This window comes from Anomaloglossus baeobatrachus, chromosome 2 (assembly GCF_048569485.1).
Source record: "Anomaloglossus baeobatrachus isolate aAnoBae1 chromosome 2, aAnoBae1.hap1, whole genome shotgun sequence".
Classification (NCBI taxonomy): domain Eukaryota; kingdom Metazoa; phylum Chordata; class Amphibia; order Anura; family Aromobatidae; genus Anomaloglossus; species Anomaloglossus baeobatrachus.
Window position 1 is genome coordinate 158,706,453 of NC_134354.1, and position 16,692 is coordinate 158,723,144.

Consider the following 16,692-nt stretch of genomic DNA (forward strand, 5'->3'; position numbering starts at 1 on the left):
ATATCCTGCAGTGTACCACTCTTTTCAGCTTCTCTATCTACAACCCCATCCTCAGTATATCCTTCCTCTCAGCCAATGTATATACAGTACTATGCTGCAGTATATAACTCCTCTCAACTCCATCTATATAGAGCCTCATCCTTCAGAACATCATTCCTCACTGGCCTCTCTACATATAGACTCTTCATGCAGTATAACTCTACTTTCAGTCGTCTGCACATACAGATTCTACCTGTAATATATCTCTCCTCACAGCCCCCTTTTAAAAAGCTGTGATGCCCCGGAGGCCTCTGATGTCAAGGCAATAGCTCCGAGCGGTAATGTGGCCGCACCAGGAGCAAGCGACAGACTTTTTGTAATTGGGAGTAAAAATAATATTTAAAAAGGGGAGAAAGAAAAATAAAAAGTTTTTGACACCAGTTGGAATGTTCAGCTGTGGTATGGCCGGGCACTGCTGGTGGGTCCCAAGAGTTAGGTGGTGAAGTGAAGTGCCAGAGGGTTGTCCTCTTGCCCCCCCAACTAGGGCTCATTCTGGGGAATATGTTGAGGTGCGGATGGCGCAGCAGGGAAAAAATCAACCAGAGACAGGACAGGGAGCTTTAACCTTTTACTGAAGCTCTGTATAACAGACTGGAATGTTCTTTTCAGCCTTACAATGGTGGTGGCTTCCCTGCCCCGATGGGTGTTTGGCTTCTCTGCTGTGTGGTGATAATGTACTTCTACTGCTACTCTTTCCCTACCTGGGAATAGGTATCTTAGTATCCAGGGATTCCTAAGACAAGAACAATCATGACTTTTGATCCCTTCTGGTGAGCAGGTGACTAGAATCCTGAAGGAAGACTCTCTGTTTCTTCTAGAAGCTTCCGGACTCACACATGCCACTGTGCTCCCAGGCAAATTTCACTACCCCTTGTAAAAAGGCTGTAGTCTATCAGTTTTGTCACTGACCTTGAAGACACCAATGACCTAGGGACTTATACCCTAACAAGTGTAGCTGGCCCCTCCAGAGGTTTCTAGAAATCACCTCAGCACAGGACCTCTCCTCAGTACGCTCTTCTCTTCACCTCACACTGGCTCAGACTACTGCCACTAACTCAAATTTACCTCACAACTCAGCTCCTCCCCTTTTTCCTTTTAGGGCTCATCATGCAAGAATGGTTTTCTCTCAATTGAATAACCCCAGTAAGGAAGTGTGGGCAAATGTAAATGTGTGTTCTGTTGTGAGCAGCAGAGAAAACCAAATCCTCACTAAGGCTTACAATACATCTTATACAGATGGCAATATACATGTAATTGTATGATATTATTTGTGGTGACTAGGCACAAGGCGCCACACAGCCTCCTCCTGTAGTAGTAATACATTGCTCCTCAGCCCCCTCCTGCAGTAAATCGTTTCCCAGCCGTTCCTGCAGTATGGAGCTTCCCAGCTCTATCCTCCAGTAGATCACTTCACATCCTCTGTAAATACAGCTCCATCCTGTAGTCAACTCCATTGTCCCTCTCTGTTCTAGACTCCTTTCTGGTGGGCAGATGAAGTAATATTTTCAGATGTGCACACTATGCTGATCCTTGGCATGTACTACAGCCTTGGATTTAAAGCTACAGCGCTGCAAAAGCAAAACCAGGCTGGGCTTTTTGGAACAATTTCTATCCTAATAACTGCTTAGGGCCGTCCCTCTGCTGGGTGCTTTAGCAGCACTGTAACTTGTTTTAAATCTTCTGTGGATGTATGAAAATCTGTAAGATGAGCCACGCCTGTTACTGTGACGCCCTGGACTATTCAGGTCGTCACAGGGTCCTGCCTAATCTGCCCTTCCCGTGCAGGACTCAAACCCGAATGGTTCTGGGAATCTAACCTGCAGTACTGCCTCCACCAGCATTCACAAATCCTAGATACATCTTGCACCACACCTTTCAGGCACACCAGTGGGCTGCTTAAGCAGGAATTGGGCTACCCACCTAGGGGTCAGACAGGGAGGTGTCAAGTTAGTTGAGTGGTAGCCCTCGAGCTGTGAGGAGCTCTGAGGAGGCTGGGAGTTGTAGCTCCCAGGGGAGAAGCAGGCTAGGTCGCAGATGGTGGTCTGGACCTAGAGGAGTCGGACCCCCGGTCGCAGGGGATTGAGGCTAGGTGCCTGGAACCCGTCAAGGAGGACAGTAAGCAGCCTGGTCCTATCATCGATCCGGGACCGAAGGCACATCGGGGTACACGGACCCTAGGTCGGGGAGAAGCATCAGGCGACCCGGCAATTAATCTGCGGAGGACAGGGCCTTTATGGACTGTTCCCACCAAGCTCAGAGATCGGGGGCACTAGCGCAACGAGGGGGATAGGACTTTCCAAACCAGCGGCCCACTGAAATCCTAAGCGTGAGCTCCTGAGAGCAGGCTCCTTCACTTAGCCACAGTGGGCAGCGGGGCCCGGAAAGCTCCAAGCTACCGGGCCACAATGAACAATCTAAACTTTTGTACCAGGAGGCAGGTTACGGACCACCAGGCAGTGCTGCAGGGGACAGGACCCGGATGAGCTCCCTTTGAGAGTCAACGGCAGCTAGAGACTTGGTTTACCCTGTTGTCAGCATCTGTTTCATTGCTGCACTGCAACCTCTCATCCCCATCTAGAATCCCAGGGCCTACCCCTATCCGTGGAGGGTAACGTCATCTTGCTGCCCCACTCCATCACCCCAGGTACTCCTAACGGCAGAGGCGGTACTCCCAATTACCGTACACCATAGGTGGCATCACAAACGGTACCAATGCCCTGTAAATACCCCATTTTCCATTTGAGTGTGGCCCCTGGCCACGGGTCCGGAGACCATCAAGCCACGAGTAATCTCCACCCCCGGATCCGAGTGGTTCGATCCGCTGCAGGGGCCGCACATTACAAATTTTGATGAAGCCCATGGTAATTTAAAGGTACAATGCTCTATAGCACATGACAGCTGGGCAACCCCAATCATATTGTGTCGCCCAGGGATAGGGGGTACTCAGATCCGGGCCAAGGGGGTCACTTCTGTGAGTATCACGGTGGCGTGACCCGGTCTGTGATCCCAGGCTCCACAGCAAAAAGGGGATTAGGTAAGGGAAATTGTCCGTGACGCCACCCGTGGGTTGCGGTGATGAGTTGGTGGCACCGCCGCTGCCTCTGGGGACCGTACCCGAGACTGATAGTGTGGGGCAGCAAGGTGGGATCCCCTCCACAGGTAGGGGAGCTGTAGTCCCAGGGCCCAGTTGGGAGTTGTGGTAGTGGCAGGGATTGCATGGAATAGTACACTCACAGTTTGGTTATTGTGGTGCTGGATGAAGCTGGATTGATGTGGAGGGTCAGGAACGCAGATGGAAGAAATACTCAGAGTTTTTTGTAAAACAAATTGTTGGTAGCTGGTGCCCACAGATGCTGTGAGGACGGGTCCCACACCCGTGTATGTAATTCAGGTGTTGTTCTCCTGCCTGATGTCTGTGTCTGTTTTGTACACAGGTCCAGACTGGGTCCCGACAGTCGGCACCGCGGGGGGGCACTACCCTCTCCCGGTCCACTTCGGGTCCCACAAGCGGCTGGCCTATTCCTGAGGCCCTTACTCCCACTTTGAACCAGATATACACAGTGGCTGGTTCCAGACCTCTCTCCTCCTGCAGACTGACTTCTGCTCAAACTCTGCTCTGCTTTTTCTAAGCTCCTCTCACCCCCCTCCCTTTTCCTGGGGAGGGGGTGAGTGGGGCCTGATTGGCTGGTGTGTATTGGTGTGGTAAACTGCCCAAGGGAGAGTGAGATCTGATCCAAAAATATTGATGCAGACCTCTGTGACACCCTGGTTTTGCCAGGGCGGCACAATATATTTGGAGAAATATTGATTTATTTATTTTTTTATTAATGACAAAGTGTTTTAAACTTAATTTAAAGAGGTTTGGAAGACTACAATATGGATAGTTTATCCTCAGTGTAAGTCATCAATATCAGGGGTGGAGGTCTGCTACTTGAAACCCATATTGATCAGTTCTGACAATCAAGCGATCTAATATTAATGGACTATTTTAAGAATAGGCCATTAATATTACAGTCCACAATTTGCACTTTAAAAATGCATATCATTTAATAAATGTAGGAAAATCCTTAAGAGTATATTATCTGCATGATTCTGCATGTGATGTATAACATTGCCATATTAATGTGCCTGCAATAATAAGGCTGTTTCCATGACAATTTATTTTTTCCTAACTTGTAAGAAAAGGAAGGTTTCAAGCAGTAAAATAAGAGTCCCGCACACTGATTTTTGTATTATCAACTGCATGTGACTTCCAAGCACATTTTGCAGTAAAAGTAATAACATGCAAACTTAAGGGTGCTTTACACGCTGTGACATCGCTAGCGATAGCTAGCGATGTCGTGCGCAATAGCACCCGTCCCCGTCGTTTGTGCATTTGTTGATCGCTACCGTAGCGAACATTATCGCTACGGCAGCGTCACACGCACATACCTTTTCAGCGACGTCGCTGTGACCACCGAACAATCCCTCCTTCAAGAGTGAGGTACGTTCAGCTTCATAGCGACGTCACTGCGGCGTCACTAAGCGGCCGTCCAATAGCAGAGGAGGGGCGGAGATGAGCGGCTGGAACATGCCGCCCACCTCCTTCCTTCCTCATTGCCGGTGGATGCAGGTAAGGAGATGTTCGTCATACCTGCGGTGTCACAAAAAGTGATGTGTGATGCCGCAGGAACAACAAACAACATCGTACCTGCAGCAGCAACGATATTATGAAAAGGATCGACGTGTCAACGGTCAACGATTTTTGATGCTTTTGTGATCGTTGTTCGTCGCTCCTTGGTGTAACACGCTGTCGCTAACGGCTCCGAATGTGCGTCACTAACGACGTGACCCCGACGATATATCGTTAGCGATGTCGCAGCGTGTAAAGCACCCTTTAGGGCACTTAGCATGCAAGACGTCTGTGAGCATGGCCTCAGTCAGGGCTCGATCACACCCCATGTAGATTGGATGTTGCTATCTGATTATTTATAGGAGAGCACTTGGACCAGGACTATTCACTGGGGCAGCGCTGATGACCAATTTTTTTCACTGACAGAATCTGTCTGTGAAAAAATTGCTGTATACTTAAATTTCATTCTGAAATCAGATGAACATGAGAAAAAAATGAGATACCATACAGAGCTACAGTATAGCATCCAATATTAACGGATACATTGTAATTGTAATTCTGTATCATGGGAAAACGCATAGGGTCCTGTGAATTTTTAAAAACTGCTTAGTAAAAAAATGTATTGCATATTAACAGGACATGGAAAAGAAATCTGGATGAAAATTGGACCAATGATTTACAGTATACTGTCATGTGACCCTATCCTAAGGGTGGGGTCAGATGGTGGTATATTCTCTATGTGATAGAATCGGCCCTCTTATGCTCATGACACTCGGCTCAAACTATGATCAGAGCAGAAGCCGAGTGTCACTCACTGTGATTCAAATCTCTTGCATGCTAGAATCGGGGCACAGATGAGGAAAGGGGGAACTTAATTTCTCCACCTTCAACATTGTCTCTGTTTGCGTAAATTGTATTGCTTTTGTATAAAAGTGCAGTCTGGTGTTCTGTACGCACCCATAGACTTGTATTGATATACAGTACTGCTAATCGCAGCATGCTGAGATTTTTTTCTCATGCCTAATCGACATGAAAGAAAAAACGCTGGTCGCATAGTCTAGCACTGGATTGAGTGCTACCCGAAAAAAATCACACATCACTCATATACTCTCATTTGAGTGAGCCTTAATAGTAATTTTCGCAACATTAATCATTCCATTTTGTTACATTTTTATATTTTAACAAGCCACGATTTCATATAACGGCCATATATATTTGATTGGAGGACTTGAAACTAGAGATGAGCGAACCGGTCGCGGTTCGGCTCGAGGTCGGTTCGCCGAACGGAGGTCCCGTTCGAGTTCGGTTCGTCGAACGTTCGACGAACCAAACTCGAACTGCATAGGAAACAATGGCAGGCAATCACAAACACATAAAAACACATAGAAAACACCCTCAAAGGTGTCCAAAAGGTGACAAACAACTCACAACACAACACAAACACATGGGAAAGTGACATGGACATATACTCATGCGAAAACAAAAGAGCTGGACAAGGAAAAAGAGGAGGAGACAGAGATATAGGCATGGCACGCCCTTCTAAAATCATGTAAAACACCGCAAGGTGACTCCAAGCGGAGTCTCCCTTTTTTCTAAAAATTGTGCCACACACACACCCACCCATTCAGTGGCAGCACTTGTGCCCCAGTTGTACACTTCACAGCTAGATTTGCATCAAGCACATTCAAAAATACGCCATAATTAACCGTCCCCAGGATGACACCAGGGTAGGTAGCAAAGTCTTTCCTGATCCCAGCTCTGTTCATCTTGGCTTCTTTTAAAAACACAGCAAGCAAGGGTTACTCCAAGCGGAGTCTCCCTTTTTTTCAAAAATTGGGCCACACAGACACCCACCCCATCAGTGGCAGCACTTGGGCCCTAGTTGCAAACAGGATGTTTTGATTTGCATCAAGCACATTCAAAAATACGCCATAATTAACCGTCCCCAGCATGACACCGGGGTAGGTAGCAAAGTCTTTGCTGATCCCAGCTCTGTTCATCTTGGATCATTTTTAAAAACACTGTAAGTAAGGGTTACTCCAAGCGGAGTCTCCCGTTTTTCCAAAAATTGTGCCCCACACACACCCACCCATTCAGTGGCAGCACTTGTGCCCTAGTTGTACACTTCACAGCTAGATTTGCATCAAGCACATTCAAAAATACGCCATACTTAACCGTCCCTAGGATGACACCGGGGTAGGTAGCAAAGTCTTTCCTGATCCCAGCTGTATGCATCTTGGATCATTTTTTAAAACAATGTAAGCAAGGATTACTCCAAGCGGAGTCTCCCTTTTTTCCAAAAATTGTGCCCCACAGACACCCCATCAGTGGCAGCACTTGTGCCCTAGTTGCAAACAGGATGTTTTGATTTGCATCAAGCACATTCCAAATCCACAAGCATTTACTCTCCCCAGGATGACACAGGGGTAGTAAATTCCTTGTGGATCCATGACTTGTTCATTTTGATGAACGTTAGTCTGTCCACATTGTCACTGGACAGACGCGTGCGCTTATCTGTCAGCACACACCCAGCAGCACTGAAGACACGTTCAGAGACAACGCTGGCAGCTGGACACGATAAAATCTCCAAGGCGTAACTGGAGAGCTCTGGCCATTTTTCAAGATTTGAAGCCCAAAATGAGCAAGGCTCCATTTGCAAAGTCATGGCATCGATGTTCATTTGGAGATACTCCTGTATCATCCTCTCCAGCCGTTGACTATGTGTCAGACTTGTTGTCTCTGGTGGCCTTGCAAAGGAGGGTCTAAAAAAATTATGAAAAGATTCAATAAAATTGCTGTTACCAGCACCAGATACGGTGCTACTGGTATGGGTAGACTGTTGGAGATGACGAGACCGTCCCATGTTTGTCAAGTTACAACTGGGAGATTCACTCCCTGCACCTGCACGGTTGTTTGGTGGAAAAGCCGAGCTAAGATCGAGTAACAGCTTCTGCTGATACTCCTGCATACGTGCGTCCCTTTCTATGGCTGGAATTATGTCACAAAATTTGGACTTGTACCGGGGATCTAATAGTGTGGCAAGCCAGTAGTCATCATCACTTCTAATTTTGACAATACGAAGGTCATGTTGGAGGTAGTGCAACAAGATGGCACTCATGTGTCTTGCGCAGCCATGCGGACCAAGTTCACGCTGTGTTTGTGGCATAGAGGTGCTAACCGTTCTTTCTTCCTCTGACATCTCCCCCCAACCTCTTTCAACTGAAATTTGACCAAGGTCTCCCTCATCCGCTGAGTCTTCCATGTCCATGGACAGTTCGTCCTCCATTTCTTCATGTTCTCCTGCACTATCCTCAACATTTCGCCTGCTACCATGCACCCTTGTTGATCCCTGTCCCCCATGGTCCCATGCCTGCTGCGTTGGTGATGATGAACGTCTGGACCTTGGTGATGTTGTTGTCCCTTGCGCATATGAATCCTCCTGTAGTTCCTCCCCTTCCTGTTGTCCCACACCCTGACTCCAAATAGTGTTTAGCGTGTGCTCCAGCATGTAAATGACTGGAATTGTCATGCTGATAATGGCATTGTCAGCGCTAAACATATTCGTCGCCATGTCGAAACTGTGCAGAAGGGTGCATATATCCTTGATCTGAGACCACTCCATCAGGGTGATCTGCCCCACCTCTGCATCTCGTTGGCCCAGGCTATACGTCATGACGTATTGCCCCAGGGCTCGGCGGTGTTGCCACAGTCGCTGAAACATGTGGAAAGTCGAATTCCAGCGTGTCGCCACATCGCATTTCAGGCGATGAACCGGCAGGCCGAAAGACTTCTGGAGCGATGTAAGTCGCTCAGCTGCGGCGGTTGAACGGTGGAAGTGAGCAGACAGTTTTCGTGCCCTGGTCAGAAGGCCATCTAGGCCGGGAAAGTGTGTTAAAAATTGCTGGACAATAAGGTTCAACACGTGAGCCATACAAGGCACGTGTGTCACCTTGCCCAGGCGAAGGGCCGCACCCAGGTTTGCAGCATTGTCGCACACGGCCTTACCAGGCTGCAGGTTGAGTGGAGACAACCATTTATTAAACTCGGACCGCAGAGCTGACCACAACTCCTCAGCTGTGTGACTCTTGTTCCCAAGACATGTCAAGCTAAAGACCACCTGATGCCTTTGCGCTCTGCTGCCAGCATAGTAATGAGGGGTGCGTGATTCCTTCTGCGCAGTGAGAACGCTGGTGGCCTAACCAGGCAGGCTTGGGGCGGCAGTGGAGGACACAGATGAGGTGGAGGAGGCAGAAGCAGTGGCGGAACTTGGACAGAGAGAGGATTGACACACAAGTCGTGGGGACGGCAAGACTTGTGTAGCAGACCCTTCACCATCTATCACCATAGTTACCCAGTGCCCAGTCAGCGACAAGTAACGTCCCTGTCCATGCTTACTGGTCTAAGTATCGGTGGTGAAATGCACCCGTTCACACACAGAGTTTCTCAAGGAAGCGGTGATGTTGTGTGCAACATGCTGGTGTAGCGCGGGCACACCTTTCTTAGAGAAGTAGTGGCGACGGGGCATCTGGTACTGGGGCACAGCGACAGACATGAGGTCTCTAAAATCCTGTGTGTCCACCAGGCGGAAAGGCAGCATTTCGGTAGCCAAGAGCTTACAGAGGGATAAAGTCAACCTCTTAGCTTTGTCATGGGTCGCAGGAAATGGCCTTTTATTTGTCCACATCTGAGGGACAGAGATCTGGCTGCTGTGTGTAGACGGTGTTGAGTAGGGTGTCCCTGGAAAAATGCAGGTTTGTGAGGAAAGTGCAGGCAGAGACATGATGTTGCCTTCATCCAACGTTGGTGCTATCGATGTCTGAGAGAGCTGTACACACGCACTTGTTTCCCCATTAAAACCAACTGACGACCTACCAAGCAAGCTGCCTGTTGCGGTTACAGTGGTGGAAGTTGTGCGTGGAAAACCAGGTGTGACAGCTGTCCCCACAGTCCTAGAAGATGATGAGCGTGCGGATGCAGTCCCCTCACCCTCAGACCGAGCCTCTTCTTTCCCTGACCGAATATTTAAGTTGTCATCCTAATCTGGTATCTGCGTCTCATCGTCATCAGTATGTTCCTCATTGTCTATAACCACAGTTCTTACAGTTTGTGACAAAGTGTCAACATTATGCTCAGAAACTTGGTCCTCACGGCCTGAAACAGAGTCACAAAGGTCCTGGGCATCACTGCAGACCATTTCCTGGTCTGTACTCACTGTAGCTTGGGAGCAGACCTCTGAATCCCAGGCTATAGTGTGACTGAACAGCTCTGCAGACTCAGCCATCTCAGTTCCACCATACTGTGCAGGGCTGATGGAGACTTCAGAGCTGGGAGAAAGCAAGTTTGATTGGGATGACAGCTCAGACGACTGGTGTTTTTTGGATGCGGTACTTGAGGTGGCTGAGAGGGCACTTGTTGGACCACTTGAGATCCATTCAAGCATTTTCCTTTTTTGGCCATCATCTACCTTTGTTCCTGTTGTTTGTTTCCGTAAAAAAGGGAGCACATCGGATTGTCCACGGTAAGTAGTAGACATCTTACTTTTGCTGTAGATGGTCTATCTTCAGCAGATGTTAATGAAGCTTTGCCACCTTCCCCACGGACAAACCCTTTTTTTCCTTTTCCACCATGCTTCTTCCCCTTTCCACCAGCATCTGTCATTTTGCCACTCATGTTGATTGCGACAAGATTGTGCACTGAAAATGTGGTAGTAAAAATTGAGAGGTGGTGTAGATTGCAGCGGTGGTCTAGCTTTATTAACAGCAGAATAATAAAGAATAAATATCCCTGACAATGCAACTACGACCCTTAAACTGGCAGCATAGATTGCTAGTATAATGGCTTAGTAACAATGAGTTTGAGTGTGCAATGCAGGCAGACGTGCTGCAAATATCTTTGCACTACTGGGACAATACAGAAGTCCAACAGCCACGTTTAGGATGCCACTAGGTTCACTCAGTGTTTGCTAGTATAATGGCTTAGTTATAATGAGTTTGAGTGTGCAATGCAGGCAGACGTGCTGCAAATATCTTTGCACTAGTGGGACTATACAGAAGTCCAATAGCCACGTTTAGGATGCCACTAAGTTCACTCAGTGTTTGCTAGTATAATGGCTTAGTAACAATGAGTTTGAGTGTGCAATGCAGGCAGACGTGCTGCAAATATCTTTGCACTAGTGCAGGGGTCCCCAAACTTTTTACACAGGGGGCCAGTTCACTGTCCCTCAGACCGTTTGAGGGCCGGACTATAAGAAAAACTATGAAAATCCCTATGCACACTACACGTATCTCATTTTAAAGTAAAACAAAAAGGGAACAAATACAACATTCAAAATAAAGAAATAGTAAATATAACACTTACATACACTGTACCCCCCAAATACAGCACAGTGCACCTCTGAAATGTGCTTCTCTCTCCCCCATATAGGTCCAGCACTCTGTCCCCATATAGGTCCAGCACTCTGTCCCCATATAGTTCCAGCACTCTGTCCCCATATAAGTCCAGCACTCTGCCCCCATATAAGTATAGCACTCTGCCCCCATATAAGTCCAGCACCCTGCCCCCATATAAGTCCAGCACTCTGCCCCCATATAAGTCCAGCACTCTGCCCCCATATAAGTCCAGCACTCTGCCCCCATATAAGTCCAGCACTCTGCCCCCATATAGGTCCAGCTCTCTCCCCCCATATAGGTCCAGCACTCTGTCCCCATATAAGTCCAGCACTCTGTCCCCATATAAGTCCAGCACTCTGTCCCCATATAAGTCCAGCACTCTGCCCCCATATAAGTCCAGCACTCTGCCCCCATATAAGTCCAGCACTCTGCCCCCATATAAGTCCAGCACTCTGCCCCCATATAAGTCCAGCACTCTGCCCCCATATATGTCCAGCACTCTGCCCCCATATAAGTCCAACACTCTGCCCCCATATAAGTCCAGCACTCTGCCACCATATAAGTCCAGCTCTCTCTCCCCATATAAGTCCAGCTCTCTCTCCCCATATAAGTCCAGCTCTCTCCCCCATATAGGTCCCATCAATCCCCCATATAGATCCAGCTCTCTGATTCTCCTCCATGCCCAGTAAAAAAAAAGTGAAATTATGCTTTACCTTCCACTGCAGCCGCTCCCGTGCTGTGGTCCCGGCTGTAAGGCCTAGATGAGCACGTCGTGCGTCATGACGTAATCATTTTAGGTCCGGACAACGAGTGCCGAGCGTCTACACAGGAACGAGACTTCCCATGTAGCGCTCGGCGGGTTATTTCAATTGTAAGCGCCTGTGCGCTTGCAATTGAAATAACACAAGGAAATTGTGAGGTGGGCCAGGTAAATGGCCTCCGAGGGCCGGATGCGGCCCGCGGGCCATAGTTTGGAGACCTCTGCACTAGTGGGACTATACAGAAGTCCAATAGCCACGTTTGGGATGCCACTAAGTTCACTCAGTGTTTGCTAGTATAATGGCTTAGTTATAATGAGTTTGAGTGTGCAATGCAGGCAGACGTGCTGCAAATATCTTTGCACTAGTGGGACTATACAGAAGTCCAATAGCCACGTTTAGGATGCCACTAAGTTCACTCAGTGTTTGCTAGTATAATGGCTTAGTTATAATGAGTTTGAGTGTGCAATGCAGGCAGACGTGCTGCAAATATCTTTGCACTAGTGGGACTATACAGAAGTCCAATAGCCACGTTTAGGATGCCACTAAGTTCACTCAGTGTTTGCTAGTATAATGGCTTAGTAACAATGAGCTTGAGTGTGCAAACGGCAGGAGGGTACAGTGGCAGGGTTGTGGGTCTCTGGGTAGAGGAAAGGAAGCCTGCCTTTCTATCCCTCCTAATGGGGAAATGCAGCGAGGAAATCCCTGACCTTAGCTACACAGACGCTGTCATCTTGTGTAGCTGTTAAACTCTGTTTTAAACTCTGTCACCTATGGCTCTGACCCTGCCGGTATGAGCCCTTAAAAGGACTGATAGAAAGTGCTATCCCTAAGCTGTCCAGCGCTGTGTATGGAGCGCATACAGCAGTATCGGCGATAGGACTCAGGACGGAGCTGCGCCAGTGATGTCTGACACCAAGGACGCAGAAGGCAGATAATGGCGTGCTGGAGGAAAATGTCCGGTTTTATAATGCAGGGACATGTGACATGGACATCCTATCACACATGCCGTTGCTTCTCTGGCTAAATGTCCACTTAGCTGTGTTTGTGTCTGGGATTGGCTGACATGCTGGCCCGCCCCACTACACGCGCGCGCTTAGGGAAGGAAGACAAGGAAAAAAAAAATGGCGATCGCCATTATACATACAGCAGTGATCTGAATGCGCTGTTCCCGCACACTATACACTGAAATGTCATAATAGTGTGAGTCACAGAGTGACTTACACTATTACAGCGGAAAGCCAGCTAGGAATTAGCTGGTTTTTTTGCTGCTAGAACCGTTCTCGAACGTATCTAGAACTATCAAGCTTTAGCAAAAAAGCTCGAGTTCTAGTTCGATCTAGAACAGCCCCCAAAATCACTCGAGCCGCGAACTGGAGAACCTCGAACCGCAAACCGCGAACCGCGCTCAACTCTTCTTGAAACGTTTAGCTATTACAATGTCAACTCATTAATTACAATATAAACCATGTAATGTGTCTTCCTCCATGTGGTGGCACTGCAGATAAATTAAGCTAATTAAGCTAATTCTTTTAAAGGGAACCTGTCACCGGTTGTTCATAATACTCACCTAACGGTGCAGAGCAGACTGGTCGGATGGGCGTCTCCGTTCTACGGTTCTGCGCCGTCTCTTTCAGACATCTTTGTCCTCCTTCTTCTGAAGCTAGTGTGGATGACGCGTTCTACGTCATCTACACTAGCCGACATTAAAAAATTGATCATTTAAAAAAAAAATTGATCAATTATTTGCTAAAAATCTCTTTTTCTTTTTTTTTTTTTATTATAGTACAGTTGGAATAAATCTGTGAATTTTCACTTTTTATATGATGCATGCCAATTTCAGATCGTGCTGGCTCCTTTTTCCCTTTTTAGCCGACATTAAGGTCCCGTGCAGGCGCACTACAATACTTTGATCTGCCTGCACAGGACTTCACTGTCGGCTTGTATGTATGACGTAGAATGCGTCATCCACACTAGTTTCAGAAGCAGGACAAAGATGGCCAAAAGAGGAGGCGTGGACCCGGAGAACGGAGACGCCCATACGACCAGTCTGCTCTTCACCAACTGTTAGGTGAGTATTATAAACATACGGTGACAGGTTCCCTTTAACTAACTGTTTTTAAAACTCTACACAAGTCAACCCCTTGAAGGCCTCATTCAGACATCTGTTTTACACATACATATCCTATCCATGTTTTTCATGGATAGAACAGGTACCCATGGTCTGTAAAAAAAAAAAATGAGACATGTCCATTTCTGATCTAAGTCACAAATCAAACTCACCAATGCACAGTTAGGGATGAGTGAAAAAACACTGGCAGCAAACATTGCCTTCCCTTGACTGTCTATTTTTAACATTGCAATGGGTAGGAAAATCTTTTTTAATTTAATTATTTATTTTAGCCTACCATAAAATCACGATAAAACTGTTGGTAAAAAACTAAATCTTTGATCAAAATTGGATTAAAAACATTGATCACCAACCACAAAAACACATTGACCACCAAAAACAACCAATCACCAACATCTGAAATTTGAAATTGTAAATTGTATTTTAATTTTAGTATCAGTTAAACTAAATAGTACTAAATAGTCAAAGCCAATAATTTGTATGTAAATCCCAAATTATAACATAATAATTGCTAAAACCTTAAGTCTCTTGTACCCCATTTTGTATAGCCATGCAATAAACATATACTGTATTCCTAAATTTTAAAATACAAAAGTAATGTTTTTTGTAAAATCTTATATTCTTCCAGATCTACGGTAATTAATAATTTTAAGCAGCTATTCCATTTAGGTATATCTTTTCCATCTTATTTAATAATATATAGTCTTAGAAAGGGGAAGGGGTTCCCTAACTCTCAATCTCCCTAAGGCTATGTGCGCACGTTGTGTAAATACATGCAGTTACGCTGCGCTTTGTAGCGCAGCGTAACTGCATGCGTCCTGCGTCCCCTGCACAGTCTATGGAGATTGTGCAGGGGCCGTGCGCACGTGGCGTTTTAGAGCGCAGCGCTTCGGCTACTGCCGAAGCGCTGCGTAAAAAGAAGTGACATGTCACTTCTTCCGTGCGCTTTGCCAGCAGCTCCTGCTCTGTCTATGGGAGGAGCTGCAGGCAGAGCGCATGGAATCGGCTTCACTACGGACATTTCTGCAGCGATTTAAAGCGCACATGTGCTCTTCAGATCGCTGCAGAAATTTCTGCAGTGAACTGTACGCAACGTGCGCACATAGCCTAAGGGTACATGCCCACGACCAGTGTTCACAGCGTTTTGGACGCAGCATGCTTCAGCTGCGTCCAACACATTGCAATGTACAGTACAAGCACAGTGGATGGGATTTATAGAGTCCCGTGCATGCTGTGCTTGTTTTTCCAGCAGCAAACACTGACCTGCAGTGTAACTTTCTGAGCCGAAGAATGTCAATTGTTTGCTGCAAAGTTGCAAGCATCCTCCGCAGGGATAAGATAGCAAGAGACAGCAAATACCCGAGCCCGGACTGTGGGCACAAGAAGCTGCGGTCTCCTGCAGAGGAGACTCATGGCCCGCCGGTCAGGACCCGCCGCATCGAGGACACAGCGGGTCCTGAACGTGGGCCCGTACCCTAAATGAGCCATAAACTAGAGCTACTTTTAAAAGCACTTTCTACTGCATTTTACTCGATGTGATCTTTTAATATAAATATTTTCTAAAATGAACAGTCCAAACTCCACAGAATTTTTCCTGGGTCTCCGCAAACTGATTACCAGTAGTAGAAAGGCAGAACTTATGGCTCTAAGTTAATTTATGAAGATCCTATATTCTTAAAAGGGTCTGTCCAAGTGGGGCAGTCGTTCTAAACAGGTCACAGGTCAACAAACAAGATGATAATTTTTAGCACTATTATCATAAGGACTAAAGTATTTAGTTATCCTTATATGAAATAATTTATATGTATAGCACAGATCAATTTTACGATTTATTGTCACTTCCTGTGATCTACCACATTTCCTGAATCCTTCAGTTGTTCAAATCTATTCATCATGTACTATGTATCATAAGGTAATAATGCTTGTTAAAATAATAAAGTTTTTTCTGAATTATTCATGAAGCATTTTGTAATATTGAGAACTTTCATATATTCATAGTAGAATATTACTTGCTCATATGAGACACCGATCTATTGCTCACCTTTTATGCTTCATCCAGAGTTTTTATGTCATTCCATGTTGAAACTGTGAAATCAATCCAATAACTAACGCTGGACTTCAGTCATGATCCGTTACATCTCCACGTATATCGTGATAGGCTTTACTGACTTTATGCATTTGGACTCTACAAAGCCACTGAGTCTTTCAGCTTTTAATAATGACTGCACACAAATCACTAGTTCCTTAAGAGAAACTTGTGCAATTCAAACCGAAATCTTACAGAAGACAAGGAAGTAAGAGAAAAGGAAATGTGTCAGGCACAGGAACATACACATAAGGATGAAATGGTTTATGGCTGTCATAGTAAAATATAGATTCAGCAGGCATGATACACATTGAGATAAGTGAAGCAATTAGCATGAATTGACCACAGGAATAACATGACGTTTCTGATTTTTTTCAGTGCATTCTTCGTAGAAAAAAAATGAGGAAAAAATTAAATTCATTCATAGATATGCTATAGAAGCAAATAATACCATTTAGTTATGGTTTAGGGGCTGCTGCTTGCTGCTAATCAGTGAGGTTTCCCAAACCACTCTTTGGTGAGAGAGCTATAAAGACCCAATGACTTAATATTGACCTCATACACCACTCTAGGCACACCACTCATGGATGAGCTGCACACTTCAGACTGATTGATGTGTGCGTTGGAGGGTGTCAGAGCCCCCTGCAATGTAAATGTGTTATGTGATGTATATGTAT

At 46.3% G+C, this 16,692-nt stretch overlaps 1 protein-coding gene across 2 annotated transcripts in view; it reads right to left on the reverse strand.

Moving 5' to 3' along the window:
- LOC142287665 (interleukin-5 receptor subunit alpha-like) overlaps positions 1-16,130 on the reverse strand; it is a 131,388-nt gene extending 115,258 nt beyond the window's left edge. The window contains exon 1 of one of the 2 annotated variants that reach the window (XM_075333456.1): positions 15,971-16,130. The gene's annotated coding sequence lies outside the window, so the exon portion shown is untranslated. Of the gene's footprint in view, positions 1-948; positions 1,031-15,970 lie in introns of those variants that run through there. The other variant, XM_075333457.1, reaches the window with a different exon arrangement.
- Positions 16,131-16,692: the final 562 nt, after the last annotated feature.